The sequence below is a fragment of the Ambystoma mexicanum genome, unplaced genomic scaffold, assembly GCF_040938575.1.
Source record: "Ambystoma mexicanum isolate Mex_15411 unplaced genomic scaffold, UKY_AmexF1_1 Mex_scaf34, whole genome shotgun sequence".
NCBI classification, from domain to species: domain Eukaryota; kingdom Metazoa; phylum Chordata; class Amphibia; order Caudata; family Ambystomatidae; genus Ambystoma; species Ambystoma mexicanum.
The window spans coordinates 686421-702258 of NW_027182449.1; the positions used below are offsets into that span (position 1 = coordinate 686421).

The following is a 15838-nucleotide window of genomic DNA, read 5'->3' on the forward strand; positions in this document are numbered from 1 at the left end:
GCCAAACCAACTTGGGGCAGCACTGGGGTAGAGAGTCAGCCTTCCGCTGATGCCTGCCTAGGCGTGGCTGGGCTGGGGGCCTCAGTTGCTGTTACTGGGCCTGCTTCTTTCCTGGACTTGTAGGCCGCCAGCCTGAGAAGGTAAGGCCTCAACCAACATCGCCCTCTGCCTTCCAAAGAGTCGAGGAGACCGCAGCAGGAAAATTGTGTGTGTGTTTATTTCTTCTTTTTTTAGAGGTGCTTTCTATTTTTGTAAGGAACTGACGCCTGGGTGAGTGCTAGTGTGGCGTGAGTTAAATTTACAGGCATCTTCTTTGCAAACTTTTGCCAAACCAACTTGGGGCAGCAGTGGGGTAGAGAGTCAGCCTTCTGCTGATGCCTGCCTAGGCGTGGCTGGGCTGGGGGCCTCAGCTGCTGTTACTGGGCCTGCTTCTTTCCTGGACTTGTAGGCCACCAGCCGGAGAAAGTAAGGGCCTCAACCAACATCGCCCTCTGCCTTCCAAAGAGTCGAGGAGTCCCCAGCAGGAAAATTGTGTGTGTGTTTATTTCTTCTTTTTTAGAGATGCTTTCTATTTTTGTAAGGAACCGACGCCTGGGTGAGTGCTAGTGTGGCTTGAGGTAAATTTACGGGCAGCTTCTTTGCAAACTTTTGCCAAAACAACTTGGGGCAGCACTGGGGTAGAGAGTCAGCCTTCCGCTGATGCCTGCCTAGGCGTGGCTGGGCTGGGGGCCTCAGTTGCTGTTACTGGGCCTGCTTCTTTCCTGGACTTGTAGGCCGCCAGCCTGAGAAGGTAAGGCCTCAACCAACATCGCCCTCTGCCTTCCAAAGAGTCGAGGAGACAGCAGCAGGAAAATTGTGTGTGTGTTTATTTCTTCTTTTTTTAGAGGTGCTTTCTATTTTTGTAAGGAACTGACGCCTGGGTGAGTGCTAGTGTGGCTTGAGGTAAATTCACGGGCAGCTTCTTTGCAAACTTTTGCCAAACCAACTTGGGGCAGCAGTGGGGTAGAGAGTCAGCCTTAAGCTGATGCCTGCCTGGGCTGGGCTGGGCTGGGGGCCTCAGCTGCTGTTACTGGGCCTGCTTCTTTCCTGGACTTGTAGGTCACCAGCCCGATATGGTAAGGGCCTCAACCAACATCACCCTCTGCCTTCCAAAGCGTCGAGGAGCCCCCAGCAGGAAAATTGTGTGTGTGTTTATTTCCATCTTTCTTTCCGAGTTTTTTTTTAAAGTTTTGTAAGGAACGGATGCTTGGGTGAGTGAGTGCAAGTGTGGCTTGGCCTGAATTTACAGACACTTTCTTTGCAAACATGAGTAGGCAAGTGGGTATTTCAAAAGTGGGTGCATGGAGCTGCTCGTTGCTTTTCCAAGCTGGCAGCTGTGGCTCCTGAGCTTGAGGCAAAAAGAAGGGCAGAAGCACACTGCAGAGGACAGCGTTCAGCCTTGCAAGAGGGCAGTGGACGTCGGAGGAGCCGACACAGCACAAGAGGCTCGGAATCGGCGCACTCTTCGCCTACGGCCATACCACCCTGAATGCGCCCGATCTCGTCCGATCTCGGAAGCTAAGCAGGGTCGGGGCTGGTTAGTACTTGGATGGGAGACCGCCTGGGAATACCAGGTGCTGTAGGCATTTTGCTACTCTGTGCCCGATAGGCGGCGTTCGTCTTCTCCGTCTTGAACTACATTTTTCCTCCATTCCGCTTTTAATTTTAACAAACACGGCGCGTGAAAAAGGCACAGTGGCAGACAGCAGCCCTCGCTCCAATGCAGAGCCCCGTCAGAGGCGGACACGTTGTCGCCAAACTAACTTGGAGCAGCAGCAGCAGCAGCAGGAGACTGAAGCCAGGGCAGCAGCTTGCCGCCTCGGGTGGGTGGATGCAGCCAGAAAGGGCCACTCGTGTCCCTGGCAAAGCACCTCCAGCGTCTCCCTGTTTTCTCTCCAGTGGACGCGCAAGGCCCCCTACAGCTAGGGGAGGCAAGTGGATGGGCCTCATCTGCATATGTGGGCTCTAGAGGAAGAGTGCACCCTGGGAGACAAGGGGACACCTGGAGCGGGAAGTGCTCACGGGGGAGAAGTGCCTACAAGAGGCAGGAAGGGAGGGAGGCCACATCATGCCTCTCCATAGCCAGGCCTCTGGATGATGGGGCAGAAGCGGCCGTCACCCTAAGCTTCCTAGAAGTCCCAGCTGGGCCCCATGCTACCTAATATCTCGCCTGATCGAGCCTGGTCGAGCCTTCAGCCAAGGGACACAGGAGCCAAGGGGTCTGGCCTCGAGCCTTCAACCGAGGGACCCAGGAGCCCAGGGTCTGGCCTCAGTGCTTCCCAAGTCGGCCTTCAGCTGAAGCCTGCCTGGGCTGGGAGCCTCAGCTGCTGTTCCTGGGTGTGCTTCTTTCCTGCATGTGAAGGCCACCAGCGGCGAAGGTTGCCCTCCGCCTTCCAAGGAGTCGAGGGGATAGAAGCAGGAAAATTGTGTGTGTGTTTATTTCTTCTTTTTTAGAGATTCTTTCTATTTTTGTAAGGAACTGACGCCTGGGTGAGTGCTAGTGTGGCTTGAGGTAAATTCACGGGCAGCTTCTTTGCAAACTTTTGCCAAACCAACTTGGGGCAGCAGTGGGGTAGAGAGTCAGCCTTCTGCTGATGCCTGCCTAGGCGTGGCTGGGCTGGGGGCCTCAGCTGCTGTTACTGGGCCTGCTTCTTTCCTGGACTTGTAGGCCACCAGCCGGAGAAAGTAAGGGCCTCAACCAACATCGCCCTCTGCCTTCCAAAGAGTCGAGGAGTCCCCAGCAGGAAAATTGTGTGTGTGTTTATTTCTTCTTTTTTAGAGATGCTTTCTATTTTTGTAAGGAAACGACGCCTGGGTGAGTGCTAGTGTGGCGTGAGCTAAATTTACAGGCATCTTCTTTGCAAACTTTTGCCAAACCAACTTGGAGCAGCAGTGGGGTAGAGAGTCAGCCTTCTGCTGATGCCTGCCTGGGCTGGGCTGGTCTGGGGGCCTCAGCTGCTGTTACTGGGCCTGCTTCTTTCCTGGACTTGTAGGCCACCAGCCCGAGAAGGTAAGGGCCTCAACCAACATCGCCCTCTGCCTTCCAAAGAGTCGAGGTGTCCCCAGCAGGAAAATTGTGTGTGTGTATTTCTTCTTTTTTTAGAGATGCTTTCTATTTTTGTAAGGAACCGACGCCTGGGTGAGTGCTAGTGTGGCTTGAGGTAAATTTACGGGCAGCTTCTTTGCAAACTTTTGCCAAACCAACTTGGGGCAGCACTGGGGTAGAGAGTCAGCCTTCCGCTGATGCCTGCCTAGGCGTGGCTGGGCTGGGGGCCTCAGTTGCTGTTACTGGGCCTGCTTCTTTCCTGGACTTGTAGGCCGCCAGCCTGAGAAGGTAAGGCCTCAACCAACATCGCCCTCTGCCTTCCAAAGAGTCGAGGAGACCGCAGCAGGAAAATTGTGTGTGTGTTTATTTCTTCTTTTTTTAGAGGTGCTTTCTATTTTTGTAAGGAACTGACGCCTGGGTGAGTGCTAGTGTGGCGTGAGTTAAATTTACAGGCATCTTCTTTGCAAACTTTTGCCAAACCAACTTGGGGCAGCAGTGGGGTAGAGAGTCAGCCTTCTGCTGATGCCTGCCTAGGCGTGGCTGGGCTGGGGGCCTCAGCTGCTGTTACTGGGCCTGCTTCTTTCCTGGACTTGTAGGCCACCAGCCGGAGAAAGTAAGGGCCTCAACCAACATCGCCCTCTGCCTTCCAAAGAGTCGAGGAGTCCCCAGCAGGAAAATTGTGTGTGTGTTTATTTCTTCTTTTTTAGAGATGCTTTCTATTTTTGTAAGGAACCGACGCCTGGGTGAGTGCTAGTGTGGCTTGAGGTAAATTTACGGGCAGCTTCTTTGCAAACTTTTGCCAAAACAACTTGGGGCAGCACTGGGGTAGAGAGTCAGCCTTCCGCTGATGCCTGCCTAGGCGTGGCTGGGCTGGGGGCCTCAGTTGCTGTTACTGGGCCTGCTTCTTTCCTGGACTTGTAGGCCGCCAGCCTGAGAAGGTAAGGCCTCAACCAACATCGCCCTCTGCCTTCCAAAGAGTCGAGGAGACCGCAGCAGGAAAATTGTGTGTGTGTTTATTTCTTCTTTTTTTAGAGGTGCTTTCTATTTTTGTAAGGAACTGACGCCTGGGTGAGTGCTAGTGTGGCTTGAGGTAAATTCACGGGCAGCTTCTTTGCAAACTTTTGCCAAACCAACTTGGGGCAGCAGTGGGGTAGAGAGTCAGCCTTAAGCTGATGCCTGCCTGGGCTGGGCTGGGGGCCTCAGCTGCTGTTACTGGGCCTGCTTCTTTCCTGGACTTGTAGGCCACCAGCCCGAGATGGTAAGGGCCTCAACCAACATCACCCTCTGCCTTCCAAAGCGTCGAGGAGCCCCCAGCAGGAAAATTGTGTGTGTGTTTATTTCCATCTTTCTTTCCGAGTTTTTTTTTAAAGTTTTGTAAGGAACGGATGCTTGGGTGAGTGAGTGCAAGTGTGGCTTGGCCTGAATTTACAGACACTTTCTTTGCAAACATGAGTAGGCAAGTGGGTATTTCAAAAGTGGGTGCATGGAGCTGCTCGTTGCTTTTCCAAGCTGGCAGCTGTGGCTCCTGAGCTTGAGGCAAAAAGAAGGGCAGAAGCACACTGCAGAGGACAGCGTTCAGCCTTGCAAGAGGGCAGTGGACGTCGGAGGAGCCGACACAGCACAAGAGGCTCGGAATCGGTGCACTCTTCGCCTACGGCCATACCACCCTGAATGCGCCCGATCTCGTCCGATCTCGGAAGCTAAGCAGGGTCGGGCCTGGTTAGTACTTGGATGGGAGACCGCCTGGGAATACCAGGTGCTGTTGGCATTTTGCTACTCTGTGCCCGATAGGCGGCGTTCGTCTTCTCCGTCTTGAACTACATTTTTCCTCCATTCCGCTTTTAATTTTAACAAACACGGCGCGTGAAAAAGGCACAGGGGCAGACAGCAGCCCTCGCTCCAATGCAGAGCCCCGTCAGAGGCGGACACGTTGTCGCCAAACTAACTTGGAGCAGCAGCAGCAGCAGCAGGAGACTGAAGCCAGGGCAGCAGCTTGCCGCCTCGGGTGGGTGGATGCAGCCAGAAAGGGCCACTCGTGTCCCTGGCAAAGCACCTCCAGCGTCTCCCCGTTTTCTCTCCAGTGGACGCGCAAGGCCCCCTACAGCTAGGGGAGGCAAGTGGATGGGCCTCATCTGCATATGTGGGCTCTAGAGGAAGAGTGCACCCTGGGAGACAAGGGGACACCTGGAGCGGGAAGTGCTCACGGGGGAGAAGTGCCTACAAGAGGCAGGAAGGGAGGGAGGCCACATCATGCCTCTCCATAGCCAGGCCTCTGGATGATGGGGCAGAAGCGGCCGTCACCCTAAGATTCCTAGAAGTCCCAGCTGGGCCCCATGCTACCTAATATCTCGCCTGATCGAGCCTGGTCGAGCCTTCAGCCAAGGGACACAGGAGCCAAGGGGTCTGGCCTCGAGCCTTCAGCCGAGGGACCCAGGAGCCCAGGGTCTGGCCTCAGTGCTTCCCAAGTCGGCCTTCAGCTGAAGCCTGCCTGGGCTGGGAGCCTCAGCTGCTGTTCCTGGGTGTGCTTCTTTCCTGCATGTGAAGGCCACCAGCGGCGAAGGTTGCCCTCCGCCTTCCAAGGAGTCGAGGGGATAGAAGCAGGAAAATTGTGTGTGTGTTTATTTCTTCTTTTTTAGAGATTCTTTCTATTTTTGTAAGGAACTGACGCCTGGGTGAGTGCTAGTGTGGCTTGAGGTAAATTCACGGGCAGCTTCTTTGCAAACTTTTGCCAAACCAACTTGGGGCAGCAGTGGGGTAGAGAGTCAGCCTTCTGCTGATGCCTGCCTAGGCGTGGCTGGGCTGGGGGCCTCAGCTGCTGTTACTGGGCCTGCTTCTTTCCTGGACTTGTAGGCCACCAGCCGGAGAAAGTAAGGGCCTCAACCAACATCGCCCTCTGCCTTCCAAAGAGTCGAGGAGTCCCCAGCAGGAAAATTGTGTGTGTGTTTATTTCTTCTTTTTTAGAGATGCTTTCGATTTTTGTAAGGAAACGACGCCTGGGTGAGTGCTAGTGTGGCGTGAGCTAAATTTACAGGCATCTTCTTTGCAAACTTTTGCCAAACCAACTTGGAGCAGCAGTGGGGTAGAGAGTCAGCCTTCTGCTGATGCCTGCCTGGGCTGGGCTGGTCTGGGGGCCTCAGCTGCTGTTACTGGGCCTGCTTCTTTCCTGGACTTGTAGGCCACCAGCCCGAGAAGGTAAGGGCCTCAACCAACATCGCCCTCTGCCTTCCAAAGAGTCGAGGTGTCCCCAGCAGGAAAATTGTGTGTGTGTATTTCTTCTTTTTTTAGAGATGCTTTCTATTTTTGTAAGGAACCGACGCCTGGGTGAGTGCTAGTGTGGCTTGAGGTAAATTTACGGGCAGCTTCTTTGCAAACTTTTGCCAAACCAACTTGGGGCAGCACTGGGGTAGAGAGTCAGCCTTCCGCTGATGCCTGCCTAGGCGTGGCTGGGCTGGGGGCCTCAGTTGCTGTTACTGGGCCTGCTTCTTTCCTGGACTTGTAGGCCGCCAGCCTGAGAAGGTAAGGCCTCAACCAACATCGCCCTCTGCCTTCCAAAGAGTCGAGGAGACCGCAGCAGGAAAATTGTGTGTGTGTTTATTTCTTCTTTTTTTAGAGGTGCTTTCTATTTTTGTAAGGAACTGACGCCTGGGTGAGTGCTAGTGTGGCGTGAGTTAAATTTACAGGCATCTTCTTTGCAAACTTTTGCCAAACCAACTTGGGGCAGCAGTGGGGTAGAGAGTCAGCCTTCTGCTGATGCCTGCCTAGGCGTGGCTGGGCTGGGGGCCTCAGCTGCTGTTACTGGGCCTGCTTCTTTCCTGGACTTGTAGGCCACCAGCCGGAGAAAGTAAGGGCCTCAACCAACATCGCCCTCTGCCTTCCAAAGAGTCGAGGAGTCCCCAGCAGGAAAATTGTGTGTGTGTTTATTTCTTCTTTTTTAGAGATGCTTTCTATTTTTGTAAGGAACCGACGCCTGGGCTTGAGGTAAATTTACGGGCAGCTTCTTTGCAAACTTTTGCCAAAACAACTTGGGGCAGCACTGGGGTAGAGAGTCAGCCTTCCGCTGATGCCTGCCTAGGCGTGGCTGGGCTGGGGGCCTCAGTTGCTGTTACTGGGCCTGCTTCTTTCCTGGACTTGTAGGCCGCCAGCCTGAGAAGGTAAGGCCTCAACCAACATCGCCCTCTGCCTTCCAAAGAGTCGAGGAGACCGCAGCAGGAAAATTGTGTGTGTGTTTATTTCTTCTTTTTTTAGAGGTGCTTTCTATTTTTGTAAGGAACTGACGCCTGGGTGAGTGCTAGTGTGGCTTGAGGTAAATTCACGGGCAGCTTCTTTGCAAACTTTTGCCAAACCAACTTGGGGCAGCAGTGGGGTAGAGAGTCAGCCTTAAGCTGATGCCTGCCTGGGCTGGGCTGGGCTGGGGGCCTCAGCTGCTGTTACTGGGCCTGCTTCTTTCCTGGACTTGTAGGTCACCAGCCCGATATGGTAAGGGCCTCAACCAACATCACCCTCTGCCTTCCAAAGCGTCGAGGAGCCCCCAGCAGGAAAATTGTGTGTGTGTTTATTTCCATCTTTCTTTCCGAGTTTTTTTTTAAAGTTTTGTAAGGAACGGATGCTTGGGTGAGTGAGTGCAAGTGTGGCTTGGCCTGAATTTACAGACACTTTCTTTGCAAACATGAGTAGGCAAGTGGGTATTTCAAAAGTGGGTGCATGGAGCTGCTCGTTGCTTTTCCAAGCTGGCAGCTGTGGCTCCTGAGCTTGAGGCAAAAAGAAGGGCAGAAGCACACTGCAGAGGACAGCGTTCAGCCTTGCAAGAGGGCAGTGGACGTCGGAGGAGCCGACACAGCACAAGAGGCTCGGAATCGGCGCACTCTTCGCCTACGGCCATACCACCCTGAATGCGCCCGATCTCGTCCGATCTCGGAAGCTAAGCAGGGTCGGGCCTGGTTAGTACTTGGATGGGAGACCGCCTGGGAATACCAGGTGCTGTAGGCATTTTGCTACTCTGTGCCCGATAGGCGGCGTTCGTCTTCTCCGTCTTGAACTACATTTTTCCTCCATTCCGCTTTTAATTTTAACAAACACGGCGCGTGAAAAAGGCACAGGGGCAGACAGCAGCCCTCGCTCCAATGCAGAGCCCCGTCAGAGGCGGACACGTTGTCGCCAAACTAACTTGGAGCAGCAGCAGCAGCAGCAGGAGACTGAAGCCAGGGCAGCAGCTTGCCGCCTCGGGTGGGTGGATGCAGCCAGAAAGGGCCACTCGTGTCCCTGGCAAAGCACCTCCAGCGTCTCCCCGTTTTCTCTCCAGTGGACGCGCAAGGCCCCCTACAGCTAGGGGAGGCAAGTGGATGGGCCTCATCTGCATATGTGGGCTCTAGAGGAAGAGTGCACCCTGGGAGACAAGGGGACACCTGGAGCGGGAAGTGCTCACGGGGGAGAAGTGCCTACAAGAGGCAGGAAGGGAGGGAGGCCACATCATGCCTCTCCATAGCCAGGCCTCTGGATGATGGGGCAGAAGCGGCCGTCACCCTAAGCTTCCTAGAAGTCCCAGCTGGGCCCCATGCTACCTAATATCTCGCCTGATCGAGCCTGGTCGAGCACTGGTCGAGCCTTCAGCCAAGGGACACAGGAGCCAAGGGGTCTGGCCTCGAGCCTTCAGCCGAGGGACCCAGGAGCCCAGGGTCTGGCCTCAGTGCTTCCCAAGTCGGCCTTCAGCTGAAGCCTGCCTGGGCTGGGAGCCTCAGCTGCTGTTCCTGGGTGTGCTTCTTTCCTGCATGTGAAGGCCACCAGCGGCGAAGGTTGCCCTCCGCCTTCTAAGGAGTCGAGGAGACCGCAGCAGGAAAATTGTGTGTGTGTTTATTTCTTCTTTTTTTAGAGGTGCTTTCTATTTTTGCAAGGAACTGACGCCTGGATGAGTGCTAGTGTGGCTTGAGGTAAATTCACGGGCAGCTTCTTTGCAAACTTTTGCCAAACCAACTTGGGGCAGCAGTGGGGTAGAGAGTCAGCCTTCTGCTGATGCCTGCCTAGGCGTGGCTGGGCTGGGGGCCTCAGCTGCTGTTACTGGGCCTGCTTCTTTCCTGGACTTGTAGGCCACCAGCCGGAGAAAGTAAGGGCCTCAACCAACATCGCCCTCTGCCTTCCAAAGAGTCGAGGAGTCCCCAGCAGGAAAATTGTGTGTGTGTTTATTTCTTCTTTTTTAGAGATGCTTTCTATTTTTGTAAGGAAACGACGCCTGGGTGAGTGCTAGTGTGGCGTGAGCTAAATTTACAGGCATCTTCTTTGCAAACTTTTGCCAAACCAACTTGGAGCAGCAGTGGGGTAGAGAGTCAGCCTTCTGCTGATGCCTGCCTGGGCTGGGCTGGTCTGGGGGCCTCAGCTGCTGTTACTGGGCCTGCTTCTTTCCTGGACTTGTAGGCCACCAGCCCGAGAAGGTAAGGGCCTCAACCAACATCGCCCTCTGCCTTCCAAAGAGTCGAGGTGTCCCCAGCAGGAAAATTGTGTGTGTGTATTTCTTCTTTTTTTAGAGATGCTTTCTATTTTTGTAAGGAACCGACGCCTGGGTGAGTGCTAGTGTGGCTTGAGGTAAATTTACGGGCAGCTTCTTTGCAAACTTTTGCCAAACCAACTTGGGGCAGCACTGGGGTAGAGAGTCAGCCTTCCGCTGATGCCTGCCTAGGCGTGGCTGGGCTGGGGGCCTCAGTTGCTGTTACTGGGCCTGCTTCTTTCCTGGACTTGTAGGCCGCCAGCCTGAGAAGGTAAGGCCTCAACCAACATCGCCCTCTGCCTTCCAAAGAGTCGAGGAGACCGCAGCAGGAAAATTGTGTGTGTGTTTATTTCTTCTTTTTTTAGAGGTGCTTTCTATTTTTGTAAGGAACTGACGCCTGGGTGAGTGCTAGTGTGGCGTGAGTTAAATTTACAGGCATCTTCTTTGCAAACTTTTGCCAAACCAACTTGGGGCAGCAGTGGGGTAGAGAGTCAGCCTTCTGCTGATGCCTGCCTAGGCGTGGCTGGGCTGGGGGCCTCAGCTGCTGTTACTGGGCCTGCTTCTTTCCTGGACTTGTAGGCCACCAGCCGGAGAAAGTAAGGGCCTCAACCAACATCGCCCTCTGCCTTCCAAAGAGTCGAGGAGTCCCCAGCAGGAAAATTGTGTGTGTGTTTATTTCTTCTTTTTTAGAGATGCTTTCTATTTTTGTAAGGAACCGACGCCTGGGTGAGTGCTAGTGTGGCTTGAGGTAAATTTACGGGCAGCTTCTTTGCAAACTTTTGCCAAAACAACTTGGGGCAGCACTGGGGTAGAGAGTCAGCCTTCCGCTGATGCCTGCCTAGGCGTGGCTGGGCTGGGGGCCTCAGTTGCTGTTACTGGGCCTGCTTCTTTCCTGGACTTGTAGGCCGCCAGCCTGAGAAGGTAAGGCCTCAACCAACATCGCCCTCTGCCTTCCAAAGAGTCGAGGAGACCGCAGCAGGAAAATTGTGTGTGTGTTTATTTCTTCTTTTTTTAGAGGTGCTTTCTATTTTTGTAAGGAACTGACGCCTGGGTGAGTGCTAGTGTGGCTTGAGGTAAATTCACGGGCAGCTTCTTTGCAAACTTTTGCCAAACCAACTTGGGGCAGCAGTGGGGTAGAGAGTCAGCCTTAAGCTGATGCCTGCCTGGGCTGGGCTGGGGGCCTCAGCTGCTGTTACTGGGCCTGCTTCTTTCCTGGACTTGTAGGCCACCAGCCCGAGATGGTAAGGGCCTCAACCAACATCACCCTCTGCCTTCCAAAGCGTCGAGGAGCCCCCAGCAGGAAAATTGTGTGTGTGTTTATTTCCATCTTTCTTTCCGAGTTTTTTTTTAAAGTTTTGTAAGGAACGGATGCTTGGGTGAGTGAGTGCAAGTGTGGCTTGGCCTGAATTTACAGACACTTTCTTTGCAAACATGAGTAGGCAAGTGGGTATTTCAAAAGTGGGTGCATGGAGCTGCTCGTTGCTTTTCCAAGCTGGCAGCTGTGGCTCCTGAGCTTGAGGCAAAAAGAAGGGCAGAAGCACACTGCAGAGGACAGCGTTCAGCCTTGCAAGAGGGCAGTGGACGTCGGAGGAGCCGACACAGCACAAGAGGCTCGGAATCGGCGCACTCTTCGCCTACGGCCATACCACCCTGAATGCGCCCGATCTCGTCCGATCTCGGAAGCTAAGCAGGGTCGGGCCTGGTTAGTACTTGGATGGGAGACCGCCTGGGAATACCAGGTGCTGTAGGCATTTTGCTACTCTGTGCCCGATAGGCGGCGTTCGTCTTCTCCGTCTTGAACTACATTTTTCCTCCATTCCGCTTTTAATTTTAACAAACACGGCGCGTGAAAAAGGCACAGGGGCAGACAGCAGCCCTCGCTCCAATGCAGAGCCCCGTCAGAGGCGGACACGTTGTCGCCAAACTAACTTGGAGCAGCAGCAGCAGCAGCAGGAGACTGAAGCCAGGGCAGCAGCTTGCCGCCTCGGGTGGGTGGATGCAGCCAGAAAGGGCCACTCGTGTCCCTGGCAAAGCACCTCCAGCGTCTCCCCGTTTTCTCTCCAGTGGACGCGCAAGGCCCCCTACAGCTAGGGGAGGCAAGTGGATGGGCCTCATCTGCATATGTGGGCTCTAGAGGAAGAGTGCACCCTGGGAGACAAGGGGACACCTGGAGCGGGAAGTGCTCACGGGGGAGAAGTGCCTACAAGAGGCAGGAAGGGAGGGAGGCCACATCATGCCTCTCCATAGCCAGGCCTCTGGATGATGGGGCAGAAGCGGCCGTCACCCTAAGCTTCCTAGAAGTCCCAGCTGGGCCCCATGCTACCTAATATCTCGCCTGATCGAGCCTGGTCGAGCCTTCAGCCAAGGGACACAGGAGCCAAGGGGTCTGGCCTCGAGCCTTCAGCCGAGGGACCCAGGAGCCCAGGGTCTGGCCTCAGTGCTTCCCAAGTCGGCCTTCAGCTGAAGCCTGCCTGGGCTGGGAGCCTCAGCTGCTGTTCCTGGGTGTGCTTCTTTCCTGCATGTGAAGGCCACCAGCGGCGAAGGTTGCCCTCCGCCTTCTAAGGAGTCGAGGAGACCGCAGCAGGAAAATTGTGTGTGTGTTTATTTCTTCTTTTTTTAGAGGTGCTTTCTATTTTTGCAAGGAACTGACGCCTGGATGAGTGCTAGTGTGGCTTGAGGTAAATTCACGGGCAGCTTCTTTGCAAACTTTTGCCAAACCAACTTGGGGCAGCAGTGGGGTAGAGAGTCAGCCTTCCGCTGATGCCTGCCTAGGCGTGGCTGGGCTGGGGGCCTCAGCTGCTGTTACTGGGCCTGCTTCTTTCCTGGACTTGTAGGCCACCAGCCGGAGAAAGTAAGGGCCTCAACCAACATCGCCCTCTGCCTTCCAAAGAGTCGAGGAGTCCCCAGCAGGAAAATTGTGTGTGTGTTTATTTCTTCTTTTTTAGAGATGCTTTCTATTTTTGTAAGGAAACGACGCCTGGGTGAGTGCTAGTGTGGCGTGAGCTAAATTTACAGGCATCTTCTTTGCAAACTTTTGCCAAACCAACTTGGAGCAGCAGTGGGGTAGAGAGTCAGCCTTCTGCTGATGCCTGCCTGGGCTGGGCTGGTCTGGGGGCCTCAGCTGCTGTTACTGGGCCTGCTTCTTTCCTGGACTTGTAGGCCACCAGCCCGAGAAGGTAAGGGCCTCAACCAACATCGCCCTCTGCCTTCCAAAGAGTCGAGGTGTCCCCAGCAGGAAAATTGTGTGTGTGTATTTCTTCTTTTTTTAGAGATGCTTTCTATTTTTGTAAGGAACCGACGCCTGGGTGAGTGCTAGTGTGGCTTGAGGTAAATTTACGGGCAGCTTCTTTGCAAACTTTTGCCAAACCAACTTGGGGCAGCACTGGGGTAGAGAGTCAGCCTTCCGCTGATGCCTGCCTAGGCGTGGCTGGGCTGGGGGCCTCAGTTGCTGTTACTGGGCCTGCTTCTTTCCTGGACTTGTAGGCCGCCAGCCTGAGAAGGTAAGGCCTCAACCAACATCGCCCTCTGCCTTCCAAAGAGTCGAGGAGACCGCAGCAGGAAAATTGTGTGTGTGTTTATTTCTTCTTTTTTTAGAGGTGCTTTCTATTTTTGTAAGGAACTGACGCCTGGGTGAGTGCTAGTGTGGCGTGAGTTAAATTTACAGGCATCTTCTTTGCAAACTTTTGCCAAACCAACTTGGGGCAGCAGTGGGGTAGAGAGTCAGCCTTCTGCTGATGCCTGCCTAGGCGTGGCTGGGCTGGGGGCCTCAGCTGCTGTTACTGGGCCTGCTTCTTTCCTGGACTTGTAGGCCACCAGCCGGAGAAAGTAAGGGCCTCAACCAACATCGCCCTCTGCCTTCCAAAGAGTCGAGGAGTCCCCAGCAGGAAAATTGTGTGTGTGTTTATTTCTTCTTTTTTAGAGATGCTTTCTATTTTTGTAAGGAACCGACGCCTGGGTGAGTGCTAGTGTGGCTTGAGGTAAATTTACGGGCAGCTTCTTTGCAAACTTTTGCCAAAACAACTTGGGGCAGCACTGGGGTAGAGAGTCAGCCTTCCGCTGATGCCTGCCTAGGCGTGGCTGGGCTGGGGGCCTCAGTTGCTGTTACTGGGCCTGCTTCTTTCCTGGACTTGTAGGCCGCCAGCCTGAGAAGGTAAGGCCTCAACCAACATCGCCCTCTGCCTTCCAAAGAGTCGAGGAGACAGCAGCAGGAAAATTGTGTGTGTGTTTATTTCTTCTTTTTTTAGAGGTGCTTTCTATTTTTGTAAGGAACTGACGCCTGGGTGAGTGCTAGTGTGGCTTGAGGTAAATTCACGGGCAGCTTCTTTGCAAACTTTTGCCAAACCAACTTGGGGCAGCAGTGGGGTAGAGAGTCAGCCTTAAGCTGATGCCTGCCTGGGCTGGGCTGGGCTGGGGGCCTCAGCTGCTGTTACTGGGCCTGCTTCTTTCCTGGACTTGTAGGTCACCAGCCCGATATGGTAAGGGCCTCAACCAACATCACCCTCTGCCTTCCAAAGCGTCGAGGAGCCCCCAGCAGGAAAATTGTGTGTGTGTTTATTTCCATCTTTCTTTCCGAGTTTTTTTTTAAAGTTTTGTAAGGAACGGATGCTTGGGTGAGTGAGTGCAAGTGTGGCTTGGCCTGAATTTACAGACACTTTCTTTGCAAACATGAGTAGGCAAGTGGGTATTTCAAAAGTGGGTGCATGGAGCTGCTCGTTGCTTTTCCAAGCTGGCAGCTGTGGCTCCTGAGCTTGAGGCAAAAAGAAGGGCAGAAGCACACTGCAGAGGACAGCGTTCAGCCTTGCAAGAGGGCAGTGGACGTCGGAGGAGCCGACACAGCACAAGAGGCTCGGAATCGGCGCACTCTTCGCCTACGGCCATACCACCCTGAATGCGCCCGATCTCGTCCGATCTCGGAAGCTAAGCAGGGTCGGGCCTGGTTAGTACTTGGATGGGAGACCGCCTGGGAATACCAGGTGCTGTAGGCATTTTGCTACTCTGTGCCCGATAGGCGGCGTTCGTCTTCTCCGTCTTGAACTACATTTTTCCTCCATTCCGCTTTTAATTTTAACAAACACGGCGCGTGAAAAAGGCACAGGGGCAGACAGCAGCCCTCGCTCCAATGCAGAGCCCCGTCAGAGGCGGACACGTTGTCGCCAAACTAACTTGGAGCAGCAGCAGCAGCAGCAGGAGACTGAAGCCAGGGCAGCAGCTTGCCGCCTCGGGTGGGTGGATGCAGCCAGAAAGGGCCACTCGTGTCCCTGGCAAAGCACCTCCAGCGTCTCCCCGTTTTCTCTCCAGTGGACGCGCAAGGCCCCCTACAGCTAGGGGAGGCAAGTGGATGGGCCTCATCTGCATATGTGGGCTCTAGAGGAAGAGTGCACCCTGGGAGACAAGGGGACACCTGGAGCGGGAAGTGCTCACGGGGGAGAAGTGCCTACAAGAGGCAGGAAGGGAGGGAGGCCACATCATGCCTCTCCATAGCCAGGCCTCTGGATGATGGGGCAGAAGCGGCCGTCACCCTAAGCTTCCTAGAAGTCCCAGCTGGGCCCCATGCTACCTAATATCTCGCCTGATCGAGCCTGGTCGAGCACTGGTCGAGCCTTCAGCCAAGGGACACAGGAGCCAAGGGGTCTGGCCTCGAGCCTTCAGCCGAGGGACCCAGGAGCCCAGGGTCTGGCCTCAGTGCTTCCCAAGTCGGCCTTCAGCTGAAGCCTGCCTGGGCTGGGAGCCTCAGCTGCTGTTCCTGGGTGTGCTTCTTTCCTGCATGTGAAGGCCACCAGCGGCGAAGGTTGCCCTCCGCCTTCTAAGGAGTCGAGGAGACCGCAGCAGGAAAATTGTGTGTGTGTTTATTTCTTCTTTTTTTAGAGGTGCTTTCTATTTTTGCAAGGAACTGACGCCTGGATGAGTGCTAGTGTGGCTTGAGGTAAATTCACGGGCAGCTTCTTTGCAAACTTTTGCCAAACCAACTTGGGGCAGCAGTGGGGTAGAGAGTCAGCCTTCTGCTGATGCCTGCCTAGGCGTGGCTGGGCTGGGGGCCTCAGCTGCTGTTACTGGGCCTGCTTCTTTCCTGGACTTGTAGGCCACCAGCCGGAGAAAGTAAGGGCCTCAACCAACATCGCCCTCTGCCTTCCAAAGAGTCGAGGAGTCCCCAGCAGGAAAATTGTGTGTGTGTTTATTTCTTCTTTTTTAGAGATGCTTTCTATTTTTGTAAGGAAACGACGCCTGGGTGAGTGCTAGTGTGGCGTGAGCTAAATTTACAGGCATCTTCTTTGCAAACT

General features: G+C 54.3%; 5 non-coding genes across 5 annotated transcripts; all 5 read left to right on the top strand.

Annotated features, from left to right (window-relative positions):
• The first annotated feature begins 1506 nt into the window (after positions 1-1506).
• On the top strand, positions 1507-1625 carry LOC138559012 (5S ribosomal RNA). Its single transcript, XR_011299130.1, has one exon. It is a non-coding gene; the product is annotated as a 5S ribosomal RNA (ribosomal RNA).
• Positions 1626-4734: 3109 nt separating this feature from the next.
• LOC138558981 (5S ribosomal RNA) lies at positions 4735-4853 on the top strand. Its single transcript, XR_011299099.1, has one exon. It is a non-coding gene; the product is annotated as a 5S ribosomal RNA (ribosomal RNA).
• A 3099-nt stretch (positions 4854-7952) lies between these two features.
• LOC138558616 (5S ribosomal RNA) lies at positions 7953-8071 on the top strand. Its single transcript, XR_011298759.1, has one exon. It is a non-coding gene; the product is annotated as a 5S ribosomal RNA (ribosomal RNA).
• A 3121-nt stretch (positions 8072-11192) lies between these two features.
• Positions 11193-11311, top strand: LOC138558629 (5S ribosomal RNA). The gene has a single exon (XR_011298771.1). It is a non-coding gene; the product is annotated as a 5S ribosomal RNA (ribosomal RNA).
• A 3115-nt stretch (positions 11312-14426) lies between these two features.
• On the top strand, positions 14427-14545 carry LOC138558640 (5S ribosomal RNA). Its single transcript, XR_011298782.1, has one exon. It is a non-coding gene; the product is annotated as a 5S ribosomal RNA (ribosomal RNA).
• The last annotated feature ends 1293 nt before the right edge of the window (positions 14546-15838 follow it).